Source organism: Artemia sp. Qi Xiang Cuo, chromosome 1 (assembly GCF_049724085.1).
Source record: "Artemia sp. Qi Xiang Cuo chromosome 1, ASM4972408v1, whole genome shotgun sequence".
NCBI lineage: Eukaryota > Metazoa > Arthropoda > Branchiopoda > Anostraca > Artemiidae > Artemia > Artemia sp. Qi Xiang Cuo.
The window spans coordinates 18,299,778-18,321,301 of record NC_142794.1 but is presented as its reverse complement, the minus strand read 5'-3'; the positions used below and the strand labels follow the sequence as shown (position 1 = coordinate 18,321,301).

Genomic DNA, 21,524 nt, shown 5'->3' with positions numbered 1-21,524 from the left:
TTTTAGAGTTTCTTTGTTGTAATGAGATGCTCGAATGGTAGAAAATATAAAACGAAAAGAGGGGGTACGTTAAATTTCGAGGGACAACCAAACAATTCGTGGTAACGAACTGTAAGTAAGGAGCGACCCAGCTAAATACTAACCGAAACTCTAAAAAACTTTTATTTTTCAGAGGGGAATTTTCCACGGGCAGGGAAGTTTCCAGGGGGTGCACTTGTCAGGAGAAATTATACACTGGGGGAATTTGCCAGAATTCATATACACAGTTGTTTGTATATGTATTGCTTTCTCCTTTCCGTTTTGGTTTTACAAGTGGAGTTGTTTAGGGTATTTGTCCTGGTCAAATTTTCACCGTGATTTAATTGCCTAGAGGATATTTCCGTGAAGAGGGGGATTTCTCCGTGGAGGTTGGGCCAGATTTCTTGGCATTATTTAAAAAACGATCAGAAATCAAATAAAAAACCAGGTTTTTTTTCAACTGAAGTAAGGAGTAATTATTACGTATATGAAGGGGATTGCCCCTCCTCAACACCTCGCTCTTTACGCTAAAGTTTAAATTCTGTCCCAATTCTTTAAGAATTACTCCTGAAACACAAGGGTCGTTTAATTAGAACAATAAGAAGCTTTTTTAAAAATACTAAAAACAATTTAGCGTAAAGAGCGAGGTTTTGAGGAGGGGGCTTTAAAAGTCACTATCAGTCACATGAACATGTGACTGTTAACAAAGTCAATGAAAATTAAGCGTATAGGTTTTTAGCTGATCAGGTGCTTTCCTTTGGATAAATATTGGTTTTAGAAAATGCTATTACCGACCCGCTCCTTCTGTGTAGTAAAACGAAAGTAATATTCCATGTTATATTCAAAATATTTCCAAAACAAGAGGGGCATATCTCAAACAGGGGTTCTTCCCAACATATCAAAATTAGGAAAATTTCTAATTGAAAGGTGTCACCCTACAAAGTCTATATTGCAGCATTAGTCCTACTATATTACTCAGAACGAAATGAATTTAGGAGGTATATTCCCACACTCTCTCTCCATATTTATTGAACAACTTTCTCAATGAAAGTTAGAAAATGTGGGCCTCAAATGAACTTTCTGAAAACTCAGGTCCTCACCCCTGCCCATCCGCAATAAGAAAATTTGAAAACGCTTTGACCCTCTCAATGTCGATGTCTTTCCACTATTATGAGGACTATTTTATTTATTTCCTTTTGTTCAATGCAAAATGGCTAAAAGTGTTAGTTTTCTATGGTGCGTTCTCTTTTCTTATTAGTCCAGGTGCCACGCTTGGCTATCTCGCTTATTTCAAGAAGGGGGTACGACGGAATGGGGTGATTATGAAACATATACCCAAAGACGGCATTAAAAACGAAAATAAAATAAAACGAAATAAAAACGGCACTTTAAAACAAGAAGAGGAAGTCTATTAATTTTGGATTTGAACTTCAGATCTCCCGAAAAGTGCTATCTAGCAAGCAAAAGCCGCAAAAACAGGTTTCAGACGTCATTTTTCCGGTATCCTTTGTGTTGTTTTAACTGTTATTTTAGTATCAAGACCAAATCAAGACAACAGACTGAATTGAACGGTATGTTTATCTCTTAGCTATCTCGTCAAGGTTCTATATTCCAAATTAGCCAAATTGTGAGCAGACATATTATTGACAAATACAATTGTGGGTAATTTGACGACAGTGCCTAATGTTACAAATGTTTTTTAGTCAGGCTTTGATAATTGATAGTTTGTAAGATATAGTAGGTGGAATATAGCTACACAGACAGTAATTATTTAGAGCTATACAAAGGACGGTATTGTTTAGTCGGTACTTTCCCATTTTAGGGGCACTTCTAAGAAGTCAAATTTGGTTAATGCTAATGAAATAAAATAAAATAAGATGTATATATAATAGTTTACAAACAAATTTGGGCTATATATTTGCACATTAGAAGGGGGTGGGTGTAGTGTAAAGCATTGCATATATTAAATACGTAACCTAGGTACCTTTTCTCCCCCTAAACCCCAAAAAACAACAGTTTAAATATTGTAAATTCAATGAGAAGCCACGCTCTTCGATCCATTTAGATAACAATTACCCATTTTACGAGTCTCCATCACTGCATTCATTCGACTGTTTATAACCGAAATGCCCATATAACGAGAAAGTACCGTTTAGTCTAGATGTTACTAGATGGCTTCCTTGTTTTTTTTTTCATGGAGCTTAGAGTTTCAAGGCTTACTAGTTTCTCATTCTCCTGGCCAAGATCTATCTGCCAACTAAATTGCTATAAGTGATGATTTTCCACAAATTCAGCATGTAATCCTGCAAGGGCTTTCTTGTACCCTAATGAAATTCCATTCCCACAGTAACAGCTCTGGGAAGCTTGAATGGATAGTCTTTAGGGACAATGAACTCCTACTGCCAACTAGTGGGTTGTGATGGGAGCAGCAGCATCCTGGGGCCGGGGAGAGGTGTTTTAATCCCAAGTTTTAAACCATTTAGAACATTTTTCGTCAAATTGTTATTTAATTTTTATTTATTTTCGTCCTTTTCCAAATTTGGTGATTTAGCGTGTTGATTTGGTTCATGTTAATAGCCAAAGTTGGTAGATATCCTGTAGTTCCATCAAATTTGGTTGTGATTTAACATGTTTATTTGGCTAATCATTTTGTAATATCAGGCTAATTTAAGCTTTTGTAATCACAAGAAAAGTATGAAAAAGAAAACTCCAAAGGAAAAGCTACTTCGTAGTGTTAAATTAAAAAATTCTGCTGCTTCTTGGCATACCGACATTTACTTTTAGTCACTTAAAAGGTGGAAATGAGAGCTCTGAAATCCTGTATTTGAAAATTCTATTCGATTGTGAAATTGACTGTCATTAATGGTCATTAAAAAAATCTTGGTGCTTCACGGCATAGCATTGCTTTCTAGGGTTATTTTTGTTCCTTATAATTTTCTTTCTTTATTTTCTGAGAAGCAAATACAAAGAAAAATGGATGAACTAGTGTTAAATTCCATAATTTTTTAGGCACTTCATGCAAGAAAATGCTGTTTCGGATCGTTCACCTAGTCTGTTTATTAGTAAATAAACAAAAACAAAAGATAGTTTCTAATATTGATTTTTTTTTTTAATTTGGCCCCTTGAAGGCACACTGCTCTATTTTATTTGCTTCTCTAAAATGTGTACCCAAGAGGCAAATATAAGGCATATACACTTTCTAGGGAGGTATTTCAAAACTAGTGCCACGTCACGGCAGAAACTACTCTTTCCTAACAATTTTTTCTCCCAAAAAAGTAAACTTCCAATATTTTAGACATTTTTTTTTTATTATACACTTGGCATAGTTGTGATTTTAACAGCATGCATTTGTCATACACAATTTCCCCCCCCCCCCTTTCCATAGAAAAAGTAGTAATGACGCCAATTTGAAAAACTGAAAATGCAGGAAAAGTGAGTACTCTGTAACTGGGACTGTATCATGCTTGATATCCAAAGTAAAGCAAAGTTTATAAAATATATGGAACTTTAGACCAATAGTGCCCACACGTCCTTTCCTTTCCCTGTGTACCTCTCACGAATATTTGCAGATTGAACTGGAGCAGTTCAGTTGCTTCCAGGTAAACAGACTGTAAACCGCGAGAGATTTGCCAATGAACTGAGCAGCATACATGAAGAAACGGATACCCGTGTCGCTCTTCATACGGGTTTCTGTGCCAGGACTGGGTGCACGGATGTAATCATGGAAGCAAATGACACAGACATTGTCGTCATCTTGCTTTAGTCTGTACAGACGATTGAAAAGCCATGCTACCCCTAATGTTTTGGATCGTTTGCGGGACAAAGATATTTCGATCACTGAACTTGGAAATAGACTCTCACCGTCTCTAGTAAATTCAATTGCGTTTTTGCACTGTTTCACCGGATGTGATACTGGGACCTTCATTTTTTCCAAAGGAAAGGAGACGATCCTTAGATCAGCTGTGCCGTGGTTACCTCAAATATCTACTCTTACTGAACAAATTTTAGAACAAATCGACCGAGTAGTTGAACTTGAGGACTATGTTATGAAGCTATAGTGCGATATTTTGATCGCCTCATAGAGAAAATCAGAGGAATTTTCCTGTTTGAATGACCTCCGCGTTCACCTGTTTCCTTGCTGAAAAACGCTGAAGAGTCTGCCACCAACCGACGACTCTTTTGGCTCACATGTGAAAAGGTGCATTTACCAGTGGTCCATTATGCTGCAGGCCCTTATGCCCCACCCCACGTACCTTTCTCCACTTGATTTTCGATGGGAGATGAAGGGCAGATGCATATTACCCATTAAATCAACCTTTCCTGCTTGGCGATCCACTATTCAGATAACTTCGCCATATTGCAAGGGTAAATCTTGTTGACAAAAATGTCCATGTGCAGATAGAGGTTGCGATATTTTGTGCTCTTGTAGTGGGAAGTACTGCGAGGATGAGGCTGATTCAGACGTGGGATAATTGTGCGTGACTTGAAATTGAAGGATACTAGGTAAAAAACCGTCATGAACTTTGGAATGTGAGTATTAAATAAATAGTACTAATTCTGACATTGCGGCCATTTTTTCTTACTAGTCGGGTTAGATTAAACTTTTATTGATTTTTTAAATTGAAGGTTTTTTTTTTAACAAGTTCGTATTAGAATTAGACATAATATGTTGGTAATAAGGTTAACATAGACAATTTGAAATGATTTCTATGGAAATTTAACAGGCTATTAGCAACTGGTTCTGTCAAGTGATTATTTTTTGGAAGGATGTCTTATGATAATAGGCTGTGATATTGATTGAAATTTCAGCAAAGTGCTTTCAAATCTTGTTTGATATTACCAAAATATTGTCTGATATTATCAAACATCTTGCACAACATTATCGCAATCTTTTCTGATATAACGTGAATCCTCTATTGCATTATCGAAACCTTACATGACTTTATCAAAATTTACAAACAAACAAAAAGACAAACACAGAGAAAAGCAAACAGTCGCTCAAACACAGGCACAGAGAGAGATGGAGAGTAGAGAGAGAGAGAGAGAGAGAGAGAGAAAAAAAGAGAGAAAGACAGACAGAGAGAGAGAGAGGGAGAGCGATAGAGAGAGAGGAGAGAGAGAGAGAAACATATACTCACAAACACACAGACAGACATACAGACAAGCAGACACCAACTCAGACACATAGGCACAGAAAGAGAGACAAGCAAACAGCCGCTCTGACACACAGGCATACAGAGAGAAAGAGATAGATAGATAGAGAGAGAGAGAGAAGAGAGAGAGAGAGAGAGAGAGAGATAGAGAGAGAGAGAGAGAGAGAGAGAGAGAGAGAGAGAGAGAATCTGACTCTGTGCCTATGGGTCTGAGCGGGTTTTTGCCTGTCCCCGTTTCTGTCTTTGTGTGTTTGTGTGTCTGAATCTGTGCGTTTGTATGTGTTTTTTTTTTCTCTCTCTCCCCCCTTTTTTTCTCTCTCTCTCTCTCTTTCTCTCTGTGCCTATGCGTCTGAGCGGATGTTTGCTTGCCCCTGTTTCAGTCTTTTTGTGTTTGTGCTTCTGATTCTGTGTGTTTGTAGGTGATTTTGGCTTTCTCTCTCTCTGTGCCTATGTGACTGAGCGGCTCTTTTACTTGTCGCTCTCTCTTCTCTCTTTCTCTATCTCTCTCTCTCTCTGTCTCTCTGTCTCTCTCTCGTCTCTCTCTCTGTTCCTGTATATCTGAGCGACTGTTTGCTTATCTCTGTGTCTGTCTTTGTGTGTTGATTTTGATAATATCACCTAATGTTTGGATAATGCTATAGAAGATTATCGTTATATCAGGCGAGGTTTTTTAATGTAGTGCAAAATATTTGATAATATCAGACAAGATTTGGATAACTTGGCTAAAATTTTTATCAATATCACGACCTATTATCATATGGCACCCTTCCAAAAAATCACTTGACAGAACAGTTGCTAATAACCTGTCAAATTTACGTAGAAGTCATTTCAATTTGTCTATGTCAACCTGATTACCAGCATACCATGTCTAATTCTGATATGAACCTGTTAAAAAGAAAACCTTCAATTTTCAAAATCTTTGATTTCTAAGGGCACAATCCTTGATTCAAGCTTGTTTTTAGTATGTGATATCAAACATTGCCTTAAAACAAACCCATTGCAAGACAAATCCTTGTTTTAAGTCTGCAATTTTTCTTAATTTGTTTTCCCATTTAACAACCTATTGTCATATGGCCCCATTCAAAATATTCACTTGACATAATCATAAGCTAATAACCTGTCAAATTTACGTAAACATCATTTTAAATTGTCTATGACAATCTCATTATCACCATACCATGTCCAGTTCTAACATGAACCTGTTAAAAATCCCTATCATAGCACCAAAAAGTAAAGGAACATTTTTATTGAAACAATGTTACATACAACATTATACATTACTAATATCTTTGAACACCTTTGGACATTTTGAATATGATCCATATAATAATTCTTCATTTTATCTCTTGATAGCAAGGCCATTTAGGGGTGCTTGAACCCTCCCCCCCCCCAAAAAAAAAATCTAAACGTAACACGTAACAAAAAACGTGAAGACGTAACAAAAATGGATATAAAAAATGTATGCGGTTTTATACGTAACAAAAAATTTTTATGCGGTTTTTGAGTTTTTTGTGTAAACCTCCCCCCACCCTCGAAAAAAATCGTGGGTATGGCCTTGACTATGATTGGTCATATGATCGGTCATTGACTATATCGGTCAGTATACGATCAATGGCACTGATAATGTTCACATGCGCTTTGTTTTTCTTCGATCAGTCTTTATATTCCTTGGTAATATTGTCTACCTATGCCCTTTTTATTTTGCTTTCAATTTCACTGTTTATTACCAAAGTATTTTTACTCAGGTAATTTTTACTCAGGGGGGGGGTTCAAACCGGGTAATATATATATATATATATATATATATATATATATATATATATATATATATATATATATATATATATATATATATATATATATATATATATATATATATATATATACTGTATATATACAAACTTTGTATATATTCAAACTGGAAGAATATTCTATAATAGGAGCTTTTCTAGCGTAAAGCCCAGTAAAATTTTGGATCTGCCACTAAAATCTTTGATGTCCTTCAATTTTCTGAAAATTCCCTAAGAATTTTACGAAAAACACTTCTTAACAGACGTTTGGTATTTTCTTGGATAGGGCTATTGTGGCAACTTTTACCACAGCAACCAATAATTAGAACCCAAGTCCTAAAATTGGTCTCAATCAGGAGCCCTTATCGCTATCTAAATTCATCAAAGTGCAAAAATTTTTCAAACAAAGGTGTTTATTTTTTAAAGTTCAGGAAAGGTCTGCCCATTTCATATGAAAACATTGACTGAAAACGAAACTAATCTTATCTAGAAAATAAATATCGTAGAAAATAAACATCAGGACGTGAAAAAAAAGATAAACCATCCAGTTGCGGATCCAGAGGAGGGGGGGGGCGAGGGGTGCCCCCCTATAGTAGTCTAAAGTAGCGTAATTTACCTAATTAACGCGAGTTTGCATCAATTAAACTTGCTCCTAACGTAAGTTTATCGGATCAACCTATTTTGCGCTCCCCCCTAAAAAATCCTGGATCCGACCCTGAAACCATCACACCTATTCCACCAGTTTTTAGAAGAATAAAAATTCCTTATTTTCACAAATTTCACCAACCCCCCTCCCCCTTTTTTATAAAATCCTACATAGGCTAATAAGTTCGGTCGTTTGTATTTAAATAATAAATTAGGTAATAATTTGTAGTTAAATTAAATCATTCATTTGATATCGAACATTTGCAAACCACTTTGCTGGCTCACAAAGTTTTTTTCTGCAATCAAAATTGTGAACGGCTCAATTTCAAACCATTTCTCATTGATTGACGCAAACAGGCTAACCCGCTAATCCATGAATAAGTGGGAGGAGCTTTTTGTTCGCACCGAGAATGAAGACCAGAAATGATCTGCGATAAACTTACTGGATAATTCTATAAACTGTGGTAATGTGTTACCACAAGCACTAGGAAGAATTTGTTCCTCATTATCGACTAATATTTTTATGCTTGTATTATCTTTGAGTGTTATCATCTCTGGAAATGTTACTCTCGCATATCCACCATTAGCAATGTTGAATTTTTGATATTCCAAGGAAATTTAACCTCTCACTGTCATGACCTTGCACGCATACGTTTCCAATAGTTTCACCACTACTATTTGTTTCATAGTTCAAATATTTGTCTTTGTCAGCATTAAACGTAACGATAACTTTATCGTGCAAGTGTTTATCCTTCCGATGTACAAAAATGCTGATTGAAAACACACAATAAACTAGCTAGTGTCGATGACCAGCCAGTGAGTACCACGGGGGCAGCCGCATTAGAAAAATACAAAAAACCATGTTCAGCAAATATTACATGTCATTCTAAGACGCGGAAAAAATTATAAATTCAAAAAAATCGAAGCCCTAAAATAATTAAGTCCCAAAATATCAAAGTCCAAAAAATCCTGTCCCAAAATATTCTAAGTTTAAAAAATTTCAAGTCTAAACAATTCCGAGTCCAAAAAGGGGGGGGGGCAAAAAGTTGGCCGAGCGGTATTTGGGGTTCCTTGGAGATGCGACATGGATGATCAGAAGTTCCTTCTAAAAAATGCCATAGTAATTTATTCATTGGGGAACATAAGTTTGCCTGTTTACTTTACCTAAGCGCGTGTCATAAGAAAAAAAGGGGTTGCAGATTTGTCGCTTTTGATTCATTAAAATTCGGTTCGTATTATAAAATGCGTCCGGTTTATTTTACCCAAGCGCGTTTCATAAGACCAGTTTCATTCAACCCAAATAAAAAAAATTATTCATATAATTGTCATGACCTAAATTTGTGCTCGTGTAAGCACGCAAATTATGTAGTCGTCATCCCTGTTACAGAGACTGTAACTGGTTATGAGAATTTCGTGCTAATGCAGTTTTGCTTATGAGGTGTGCGTCGGCTCCACAACGTCAACACTACTCTTATAATGTTTCAAACCCGATCTTTGCTAGGTTCGGAGAACTTAAAACTAATCGACAAAAAAGAACTTATCTACTCCACCACTTGGAACACCCTTATAATGATGACTCTCAGATTTATTATTTGCAGAATATTGAATAGATAAACATCCTCATACGAGTAGCCGACAAGTATTTCTTTACCATCCTTACTATAAACACAAGAAATGATTCCCAAAAAAACACCAGACTAAAAGCAAGAAAAGAAAATTATTTAAAATTACTATAATTATTAAAATATATTACAATATTGTTAACATAAAAACGTCATTAGAAAGCCAGTAGAATAATTTCCAAAACATAGTGAGAATTGGTATAGTTTTCGCATTGATTTTAAAACAGATTTTTAGAATACGTTTTTCGCTTTTTAACGTTGACTGAATCCAAAGTTCATTCTATATTAACCTTAATTTTCTTAGGATCAAAGTACTTCCAGGTACGATATAGGCACTGCTAGACTGCATAAGCATACTTCACGTATATTCACTCCAGGTATATTGTGCTTTTTGAAATATAAAGCTATTAATAACAGACTGTTAGCTTCACGAATATGATTAAATACTGCCTCTACGCAGAATAAAAAAAAAGAATAAAAAAAAAAAACAGAAATAAGGTGAAATAAAAAGTCCAGCTTGAAATAAGCAGAAATTACTATACATCAATGAATGAAACATAAAACAAAAGTAATTAATAATCAAGTCAAATTCAAAATGAAGGAAAAAAAACAACAAATAAAGGTAAGGCTACCCCCCCTTAAAGCCACTAGAGACTACTGCCATTCGCAGAGCTACCGTCCCCTTAAACTCTCCTAAGGCTAGAGTACGGGTCCTGGCTGACTGGTTGATATACGGCCAAATTTTTATGCATATTAGTACAAGCACTTGCAACCACTTGCCCCTAGTACTTACAAATATAAATTCAAAACTGACCTAAGAAAAAATATAATTTTCTCCATTTTTAGACCTTATTTTAGGAGGGCTACTGCCCCCTGCCTTAAAAATTTAGATTATGTTTCCCTTAGCTTTGAGACTTATGGACATTTGGAAGAGTTTTTTTTTCTTTTTTCACCAAACAGGACCCTTTTGCTCTGAGATTTGTGGGTTTAAGTTTCAAACCAATAGAGCCAAAAATACTCTTGGCTCATTTTTGGATTCCCTAGTACCTTAACCCTCCCATCAAAATATGTGGTTTTCCTGGTATAATTAACGACATCGATAATCTCAAGCTGATCACTAGAAGTAGTTCCTGCGACATTCTCAATATCTGTTTTGGGGTCCCCTTGGCCTTATATCTTATAGATACAAGTTTCAAGCCAATAAAAAGGAATAATCATTATACCCCGTTAAAGGAATTAGCATAATTTCGTTCACAAGAAAAAGTGGTTGATGAAAAAGTTTTTTGTCATTTTCAGTTTTTTTTTTTGCATTTCCAGGCAAAAGTTTTTAACCAATATAAAAAGTATTTAGTCCATTTTCAGACTATTTTTTTGGGGGGGGGGGCTTGTGCCACAAAGTATTTTTTGTGCACCATGATTCCTTAGACCCTGAAGGTTACGGGTATAAGTTCAAGTGGTTCCAAAAAAAGTGTGTTGATCCAATATTTTATTAGTATTTCTCAGTTTTGCATAGGATATTCTTGGTCTTAGGAGTAATGGATGTAAATTCAAGCTGACCGGCAAAACTTCTTTGCTATTTTTTATGGGATATGCACCCAAACTAAGATTAATTAATGTATTCTAGGGTTCGTCCAATTGTATATTTTGCGTAAACATGTTCTAAACGTCACATGCATGGCGTTCGACAAAAAAGGAAAAGATATAAAGATCATTAAAGAAAACCAAGAAACATGGGTTATTTTCAACTAGTTAGATAAACGAAGCTAAAACAAAAAAAAACATAATTTTGGCAAGGACCTCTGCCAAGCTGTTCTCAGTGCTCAAATAATACAAGAAAAAACGAAACTAGAAACAGCAAAAAATTAGCCTTTTGAAAACATAACCATTTGTTCTGGCTTGACCTCTGCTTGTTATTTCAGGGTTTCTTCTGCTTCGTTAGTGTTCACTTTAAAAGGTTAGTTTTTTTTTCTTGTTTTGTACTGTGAATAGGTCCAAACTTTTGAATCTTAAAAAGCATACTAGAACTTTCAATTCCCAATTGAATGAGCTCCTTTCGATGTTTATGTGACACCTCCTTCTGTACTAAGTACCTTGGTCATAAAAAATAGAATAAACACTTTGCTAGTGTTGGGTGATATCATAGGCAGTGCGCTAGCGCTGCCTAAGTAAAGAACGATGCGGGCACAAAGTTTTTTTTTTTTTCTTTCTCCATACCTGGGTACTTCGTATTGAAGAAGTTGTCGTAGAAACTTCAAAAAGAGCCCATTCAATTGGAAATTGGAGTGGCTAGTGCCCTTTTTAATAGTTAAAAGTGATTGGAGGGCAACTAGCCCCCCCCCCCACCCCCATCCTTCCCCCAAACACATCAAATCAAAATTTTGAGATACCCATTTTGTTCAGCGTAGTTGCTTTCCAAATAGAAAATACCTTTCTGAGGAGGACACTCCCCCCCAACCCTCGGTGCAAGGGTATTTAGTTATGCCCTGAGGGCATATTAGATCAATGTTGACACAATGCACAGTTTATTATTAATTTTCTTTAAGGCAGGGCACTTCATATAGAAGAGATCGTCGTAGAGACTTCAAAAGGGGTTCATTCGATTGGAAATCAAGAGTTCTAGTGCTCTTTTTAATTGTCGAAAGTGATTGGAGGGCAACTATCCCCCCTCACGCCAATTATTCCCCCAAATACATCCAATCGAAATTTTGAGATAGCCATTTTGTTCAGTGTAGTTGATTTCCTGATAGAAAATATGTTTATGAGGAGGACACTCTCCCACAACCCACAGCGCAAGGGTTTTAAGTTATCCCCTGGGGGCAACTAAGGTTTTTATAGAAGGGGTTGTCGTACAAACTTCAAAACAGGCTCTTTCGATTGAAAATTATAGGGTTAGTGCCCTCTTTAATATTCAAAAGTGATTGGAGGGCAACTATCCCCCCCGCCCCACGCCCATCATTCCCCCAAACATATCCAATCAAAAAAGTGAGATAACCATTTTGTTCAGTGTAGTTGATTTCCAGATTGAAAATATGTTTTTGAGGAGGACACTACCCCAAAAACCTCAGGGCAAGGGTTTTAAGTTATGCCCTGGGGGCATATTAGGTTTATACAGAAGGTGCTGTCCTAGAAAGTCCAAAACAGCCTCATTCAATCGGAAATTCAAAGGGCTAGTGCCCTTTTTAATAGTCAAAAGCGATTGGAGGGCAACTATCCCCCCCACGGTCATCATTCCCCCAAACACATCCAATCAAAATTTTGAGATAGCTATTTTGTTCAGCGTAGTTGATTTCAAGATAGAAAATGTGTTTTTGAGGAGGAGACTCCCCCACAACCCTCATGGCAAGGTATTTAAGTTATGCCCTGGGGGCATAAAAGATTTTTATAGAAGGCGTTGTCGTAGAAACTACAAAAAAGACTCATTCGATTGGAAATTCAAAGGGCAAGTGCCCTTTTTTATCGCCGAAAGTGATTGGAGGGCAACTACCCCCCCCCCCCCGGGAGCCCATATTTCCCCCAAACACATCCAAGCAAAACTGTGAGATAGCCATTTTTTCAACGTAGTTGATTTCCAAATAGAAAATAGGTTTTTGAGGAGGACACTCCACCAAAACCTTCAGGGCATGGGTTTTAAGTTATGCCCTGGGGGCATATAAGGCTTTTATAGAAGGCGTTGTCATAGAAACTTCAGAACAGGCTCATTCGATTGGAAATTTAAACGGCTAGTGCCCTTTTTAATAGTCGAAAGTTATTGGAGGGCAACTAGCCCCCCCCCCCCCTCGCCCATCATTTCCCCAAACACATCCAATGAAAATTTTGAGATAGGCATTTTGTCAGTGTAGCTGATTCCCAGATAGAGAATATCTTTTTGAGGAGGACACTCCCCCACAACCCTCGGGGCAAGGGATTTAAGTTATGCCCTGGGGTATATGCCATGGGCATATAAGGCTTTTATAGATGGCGTTGTCATAGAAACTTCAAAACAGGCTCATTCGATTGGAAATTTAAAGGGCTAGTGCCCTTTTTAATAGTCGAAAGTGATTGGAGGGCAACTAGTCCCCCTACGCCCATCATTCCCCATCAGTCCCCATACGCCCATCAAAGACATCCAAGGAACGTTTTGAGATAGCCATTTTGTTCAGCGTAGTTGATTTCAAGAGAGAAAATGTGTTTTTGAGGAGTAGGCTCCCCCACAACCCTCAGGGCAAGGGTTTTAAGTTATGTGCTGGGGGCATATAAGGTTTTTATAGAAGGCGTTGTCGTAAAACTTCAAAAAAGGCTTATTCGATTGGAAATTCAAAGGGCTAGTGCCCTTTTTAATAGTCTAAAGTGATTGGAGGGCAACTACCCCCCCCACGACCATCTTTTCCCCAAACACATTCAATCAAAATTGTGAGATAGCCATTTTGTTCAACGTAGTTGATTTCAAGATAGAAAATAGGTTTTTGAAGACAACCCTCAGGGCGAGGGTTTTAAGTTATACAGGCTCATTTGATTGGAAATTCAAAGAGCTTGTGCCTTTTTAAATAGCCAAAAGTGATTGGAGGGCACCTAGCCCCCCCCCCCCCCCACGCCCATCAATCCCCAAAACACATGCAATCAAAATTTTGAGATAGCCATTTTGTTCGGCGTATGCTAGTTGATTTCCAGATAGAAATTATGTTTTTGAGGAGGACACTCCCCCGCAATCCTCAGGGCAAAGGTTTTAAGTTATGCCCTGGGGGCATATAAGGTTATTATAGAAGGTGTTGTCGTAGAAACTTCAAAACAGGCTCATTCGATTGAAAATTCAAAGAGCTAGTGCCCTTTTTAAAAGTTGAAAGTAATTGGAGGGCAACTAGCCCGCCCATGCCATCATTCCCCCAAACACATCCAATCATAATTTTGAAATAAACATTTTGTTTAGCGTAGGTTAGTTTATTTCTAGATAGAAAATATGTTTTTCATATTTTGGAAAATATGGAAATTCAAAGGGCTAGTGCCCTTTTAATAGTCGAAAGTGATTGGGGGGCAACTAGACCCCCCCCCCCCCACGCCCATCATTTCCCCAAACACATCCAATCAAAATTTTGAGATAGCCATTTTATTCAACGTAGTTGATTTCCTGATAGAAAATATTTTTTTAAGGAGGATACTCCCCCACAACCCTCAGAGCAAGGGTTTTAAGTTATGCCCAGGGGGCACATAATGTTTTTCATAGAAGGCATTGTCGTAAAAACTTCAAAAAAAGCTCATTCGATCGGAAATTCAAAGGGCTAGAGCCCTTTTAATAGTAGAAAGCGATTGGAGGGCCACTAGCCCTCCTCCCCCCCCCACGCCCATCATTTACCCAAACACAACCAATAAAAATTTTGAGGTAGACATTTTGTTCAGCGCAGTTGATTTACAGTTAGAAAATATGTTTTTGAGGAGGATACTCCGCCACAGCCCTCAGGGCAAGGGTTTTATGTTATGCCCTGGGGGCATATAAGGTTTTGTAGAAGGTGTTGTCGTAGAAACTTCAGAAAAGGGCTCATTCGATTTGAAATGCAAAGTGCTAGTGCTGTTTTTAAATAGTCGAAAGTGATTGGTAATATTTGTTGTTGTTGTTGTTGTTTAGACCAGGGCACTTCGCAGCAAAGGAGTTGTCGTGGGAACTTCGAAAGGGGCTCATTCGATTGAAAATAGAAAAGGCTGATGCCCTTTTTAATAGTCGAAAGTGATAGGAGGGCAACTAGTCCCCCTTCCACTCTCACCCTCCCATTTGTCCATTATGTTTAAAAACTAAATGTTGCCTTAAGATTAAATCAAAATGCACTGTGATAATGCTAATTCCCAATAAGACATTTCAGCAGTATCCCAAGAACGACTGAGTGTATTATGTTCAAACTTTCGAGGCTACTATGGCTCTTAAAATTTAACCAAATCAAAATAGAGTAAGTGTATCCAAGCTATCAAAAAAAGTAAACAGATTTTTTTTGTGAATGGTATCATGTTTTCCATTTCAGGTCAACTAGAGGAGGTATGAAACTAAGTTAAACAGTACTATTTGTGTCCAGATTTTTAAAAGGGTGTGTGTTATTAAAAATTGCTGAAAATTTTTCTCCAGCATACAAATAGCAGGCCAAACTATGAAGTCTTAAAAAACGAAAAGATTTAAAGTGTTATTTTCTTTTTCCCTGAAAAAACTATGTCAATATAACACGAGCAGAAATTAATCAAAAAGACATTTTCCAAAAAATAAGTTTTTCAAAGAAAAGTAAAGATCTCAATTAAACAAAAAATGAGCAAAAATAAAATCAAATAATCTACCAAGCTCGAAACTACCACAAACTACCGAGTCAAACTCAAAACGAGCAGAAATTAACATAAGTTGGGCTCAAAACCCCTATGCCTTCCCAAGGCCAGAACAAAATTTGCACTTTACTGAAAAAATTGAAATGAAAGTGCACTATCAGTTTAATACACATATACTGATATTTAGTAATCAAAATGTTAAAATTACTTGATTTATTAAAGTTATAAAAGTAAAACATTTATATTTTTTCAGTTAAGTGAAAATTTTGTTCTGGCCTTGAAAGGCATAGGGGTTTTGCACCCAACTTATGTTAGTTTCTTCTCGTTTTGAGTTTGACTCGCTTATTTATTGTAATTTCTGTTCCTTTTGGGTTTCATTTATTTATCAATGCTGATTTGTGGTAGTTTCGAGCTTGGTAGATTATTTGATTTTATTTTTGCTCATTTTTTGATTAATGGAGTTCTTTACTTTTCTTTGAAAAAATTATTTTGTGGAAAAAGTTTTTTTTATTAATTGGATATAAATATCGATATATCGATATATTGAACCAAAAATCGATATCGAAACGTAAATATCGATATCAAAAAGATATTATTTCAGCTTTTTCTGGTATCTACTGGTGAATATCCAGCCAAAAAGACCCAGCACAGAAAATTGTTTTTCAAATGGCAGAGAAGAAGAATAAACTATTCAATATATTGACTCATATATTCTGATAATTAAGCATGCACAGCTGTATCCATAAGAAGGCATAGCCCGAGTAGAAGGCCAGGTATTACTCCGAAAGGGACAAGATGACAGCCAATCAGAGACCTACAATCCCTGTATGAACAAGACCACAGTAGTAAGGCATCAATTACTATCAATCCTACGCCTGAGGCATGGATATGCGTGCAGTTTAACCGGTACATTGGCTTACCAGGGTCAGTCACCTATTACTACGAACGGTACATGCCATACCAGACGGGTTTCTGAGGTAACACCCATTTTAGAGTTTGGTCGTAATAATATAATTTAAAGCAAACAGGTTTACATTCACACCTACAAGATCATACACAGTTTCAGGGATACATTCACGGGTTTTTGAAGCACTTTCATCATAACATGTTTTATTATTATTTTTTTGGCAATTGACATTTTTTCTGATAACAAGTACCATTCATTGCGATCGTAGCTCTATGTTGGCTCGTTTTAAATACTTCAGCTTGTCTATTCATTTGTGTTAAATAAAAATCTTGAATCTGGAAAATGAAAAAACAAGTATTTAAACAAAATGTACGATGCTGCTAATTAAAGAATAGTAGGCTACACACAGAATTGTTTGCATGAGGGTTCAGTTAAAGAGGGCTCACTTGCACGAAGGTTCAGATGCATGGGGGTTCAGTTGCTTGGGGTTCAGTTACATGGGGATTCAGTTACAATGGAACACACACAAAAACAATGGGGCACACACAAAAGCCAAATGAATGACATTGTGACTTGACCTAGCTTTACCTCTCCGATGTGGTCTGTATAATACACAAGTAACGTTTGAAAAGTATTGTCAATTTAAAATAAGATCTAACGTTCCCTTCGCTCCCCCATTTCTGAGGGGCAGGGGAGGGTAGGAGAGGGGAGGGGAGCCAATTTTGGAGGTAACATATTCTAAAAGTTGGCAAGGTTTTTGTTTTTGATAAGCTAAAACCATGAGAATATTAAGCCTTTTAGAAGAAAAACAAAATCTTTAGTCATTAAGAAATTTCAACGACCATCCTGTTTCAGAATTCCTATCAAGTCGAACAATAAAGCAAAAACGAAAACAACTACAAAAAAACAACCTAATTTTAAACAGTTTTTGGGAAACAAGGTGAGAGTAAAGTGCAACTCGTTCGAAAGTAACCATAACTCTAAAAACAGAATTTTAATAATTATATATACATGAAAATGATTGGCTTTATACGCTGATTCCAAATACATAAATTTCCTTAGTTTTAATTTTATCCGTCAAAATCTGAAACCTTTATAATATTAAGCCCTTTAGAATAAAAAATAAATCTTTATTTATTAAGAATTTTCAACGACCATCCAGTTTCAGAATTCTTATCCACTCTAAAAATAAAGCAAAAACTAAAACAACTACAAAAAAACCCTACTTTTAAAAAATTTTTGGAAACCAAGGTGAAAGTAAAGTGCAACTCGTCCGAAAGTAACCATAACTCTAAAAATAGAATTTTAATAGTTATATATACATGAAAATTATTGGTTTTATATGCTGATTCCAAATACATAAATTTCCTTAGGTTTAATGTTATCTACCAAAAACTAAAACCTTGAGAATATTAAACCTTTTAGAAGAAAAACAAAATCTTTAGTCATTAAGAAATTTCAACGACCATCCTGTTTCAGAATTCTTATGAAGTCGAAAAATAAAGCAAAAATGAAAACAAATACCAAAAAAACACCCTAATTTTAAACAGTTTTTGGAAAACAAGGGGAAAGTAAAGTGCAACTTATCTGAAAGTAACCATAACTCTAGAAACAGAATTTTAATTATAATACATCCATGAAAAGGATTGGCTTTATACGCTGATTGAAAATACATAAATTTCTTTAGTTTTAATTTTATCAGCCAAAAGATAAAACCTTATGAATATTAAGCCATTTAGAAGAAAAACAAAATCTTTAGTTATTAAAAATTTTCAATGACGATCCAGTTTCAAAATTCCTCTCAATTCGAGAAATAAAGCAAAAAAGAAAACAACTACAAAAAAACCGTAATTTTAAAAAGTTTTTGGGAAACAAGGTGAAAGTAAAGTGCAACTCGTCCGAAAGTAACCGTAACTCTAAAAACAGAATTTTAATAATTATAGATACATGAATATGATTGGCATTATACGCTGATTCCAAATACATAAATTTCCTTAGGTTTAGTGTTATCCGTCAAAAGTTAAAACCTTGAGAATATTAAGCCTTTTAGAAGAGAAAAACAAAATCTTTAGTCATCAAGAAATTTCAACGAGCATCCGGTTTCAGAATTCCTATCAAGTCAAACAATATAGCAAAAAAGAAAAAAACTGCAAAAAAAACCTAATTTTAAATAGTTTTTGGGAAACAAGGTGAAAGTAAAGTGCAACTCGTCCGAAAGTAACCGTAACTCTAAAAACAGAATTTTAATAATAATACATACATGAAAAGGATTGGCTTTATACGCTTATTGAAAATACATAAATTTCTTTAGGTTTAATGTTATCCGCCAAAAGATAAAACCTTGTCAATATTAAGCCATTTAGAAAAAAAACAAAATCTTTATTTATTAAGAATTCTCAACGACGATCAGGTTTTAGAATTCCTATCAAGTCGAACAATAAAGCAAAAACGAAAACAACTACAAAAAAAACATAATTTTAAACAGTTTTTGGGAAACAAGATGAAAGTAAAATGCAACTCGTCCGAAAGTAACCATAACTCTAAAAACAGAATTTTAATAATTATAGATACGTGAAAATGATTGGCTTTATACGCTGATTCCAAATACATAAATTTCCTTAGGTTTAATGTTATCCGTCAAAAGCTCAAACCTTGATAATATTAAGCTTTTTATAATAAAAAAAAAATATTTAGTCATTAAGAATTTTCAACGACCATCCTGTTTCAGAATTCCTATCAAGTCGAACAATAAACCAAAAACGAAAACAACTACAAACAAAAAACCCTAATTTTAAACAGTTTTTGGGAAACAAGGTGAAAGTAAAGCGCAACTCGTCCGGAAGTAACCATAGCTCTAAAAACAGAATTTTAATAATAATAGATACATGAAAATGATTGGCTTTATACGCTGATTCTAAATACATAAATTTTCTTAGGTTTAATGTTATCCATAAAAAGCTAAAACCTTGAGAATATTAAGCCTTTTAGAAGAAAAACAAAACATTTAGTCATTAAGAAATTTCAAAAGTTTAATTAGATCACCCAATAGAGTACTATCAGTCCACAGGCAAGTTTTCTATCAAAGATAACAAAAAATAATTCATTCTTCTAATCTTTAATCATTACTTAAATCAATATTTATAATGGTTTTTATGTATAAAATTTCGGGTTCTATACGAAATACATCATCATCTTCATCAAATATCACTATATCGCACAGAGGGGGTTGGGATACATTCAATTTCATCATCATTTATTGATATATAAATCAAAGGGGTGGGCATGTCCTCGAATAAATCGCCGCGTACTCTTATTGTAGGTAAACTAGGAGCCAACTGCTCATCATCCTCTATGCAAAGACGGCCTGAAGACCCCCACCGTACCAGATCTTCCGACGTATACGACGGACCATCTTCCGTATAATGTACTTCTAGCACATCATCAGTACCATCATCGGTTTTAGTAGTACTAAGAAGGATCTCCTCATCAAGTGAGAGGTCCCAACCAAGCCATACATCCTAAAAAGATTGAGAACACTATGATAAAAAAATTTTCATCGAAAAAACATTTTTCATCAGTGATAACACTTTTTCTGTTCGAACGAGCAAGTTTAGTTAGGTTATAAATACCAAATTTTACACTTCAGTTCAGATTTTTCTCAAAGAGATGAAAAATTTTTAAATAATGTTCCAAATTTTTCATAGAAGATAGAAAAGTTCAAGCTCTCTTCTAAATTTAAACTAAAGTGGAAACTATAAAGAAATTTTTTAGATTTTAAGAAAGTAAGGAAACGAGAAAGCACGGCCTTTTTCAAATATTTTACTAAATACTAATAAAATTGAAAGTGATTGATAATTGGATGGATCATTTCCTATGCTTTAGAAATATTTTAAAAGCTTCTAAAGTAGAATTTCTTAAAATTTGAGTTTGGGGGGGAAAGAGATTTCAAGAACATCTTCCCATGATATAACGTGTGCTCTGAAGTCGATTCTGGTGTTTATAGCACTCTATCTATTAACGCTTTAGAAATATTAAAAAAAGCTTCTAAAGCAGCATTTTGTAAAATCTCGAGTTTGGGAGGAAGGGGGATTTCAAAAAAATCTTCCCATGACATAACATATCCTCTAAAGTTGATTCTCATATTTGTAGCACTCTATCTATTAGCGCTTTTGAAATATTTAAAAAATCTTCTAAAGTACAATTTTGGGATTTTTTTTTGTAAATTTACCGGAAATCTAAACCAACTGACATTTTCCCTGAAGATTTCTCATGAAATTCTCGAAAATTCTATCATGTCTTAAAAAGCTATTTAAACTTACATCCGCCATTGAAGAATCGACAACTTCGTTTGAGGTATTCATCACTTTTTTTCTATCTTTATTTCAATCTGCACTGGAGTTAAGACCTTCAAACATCTAATAATAAACAGTAATAACAGTTAATTATTACGAAAATCATAAGGGAGAGGAATTTATATCATGGAAATTAAAAGAAATTAAGCCTCTTCTTATCAGATTCAAACGCTTAATACCCCAAGCATATGCGAGTCAAATTTCACTTTAAAGTGCTAACGTATCTGATGAAATAATTTAAGTCGTATAATCAATTTAGTAAGAATCTAGGTTCCCGATCTAAAAAAAAAAATGAATTTCAAAATCAAATTTAATCACACAAACATACAAAATACGCTTTAGTAAGAACACTCGATATCCTTAAAATGTCTGATTCAAATTATTAAACCTACGGAAATTCATATATTTGGTTGATAAGTATTGTCAATTTAAAATAGGATGGATCTAACGTCCCCTTCGTTCCTCCATTTCTGAGGGGGCAGGAGAGGGAGGGGGTCGTCCTCCTTTTCTGAGGGGCAGGAGAGGGAGGGGGTCAATTTTGGAGGTAACATATTCTTAAAGTTGGCAAGGTTTTTGTTTTTGATAAGCTAAAACCATGAGAATATTAAGCCTTTTAGAAGAAAAACAAAATCTTTAGTCATTAAGAAATTTCAACGACCATCCTGTTTCAGAATTCTTATGAAGTCGAAAAATAAAGCAAAAATAAAAACAAATACCAAAAAAACACCCTAATTTTAAACAGTTTTTGGAAAACAAGGGGAAAG

General features: G+C 35.3%; 1 protein-coding gene across 2 annotated transcripts in view; it reads right to left on the bottom strand.

Moving 5' to 3' along the window:
• The window catches only part of LOC148956072 (DDB1- and CUL4-associated factor 8-like), an 84,413-nt gene that overhangs the window by 22,860 nt on the left and 40,029 nt on the right, over positions 1-21,524 (bottom strand). The gene's annotated exons all lie outside the window — the stretch shown is intronic.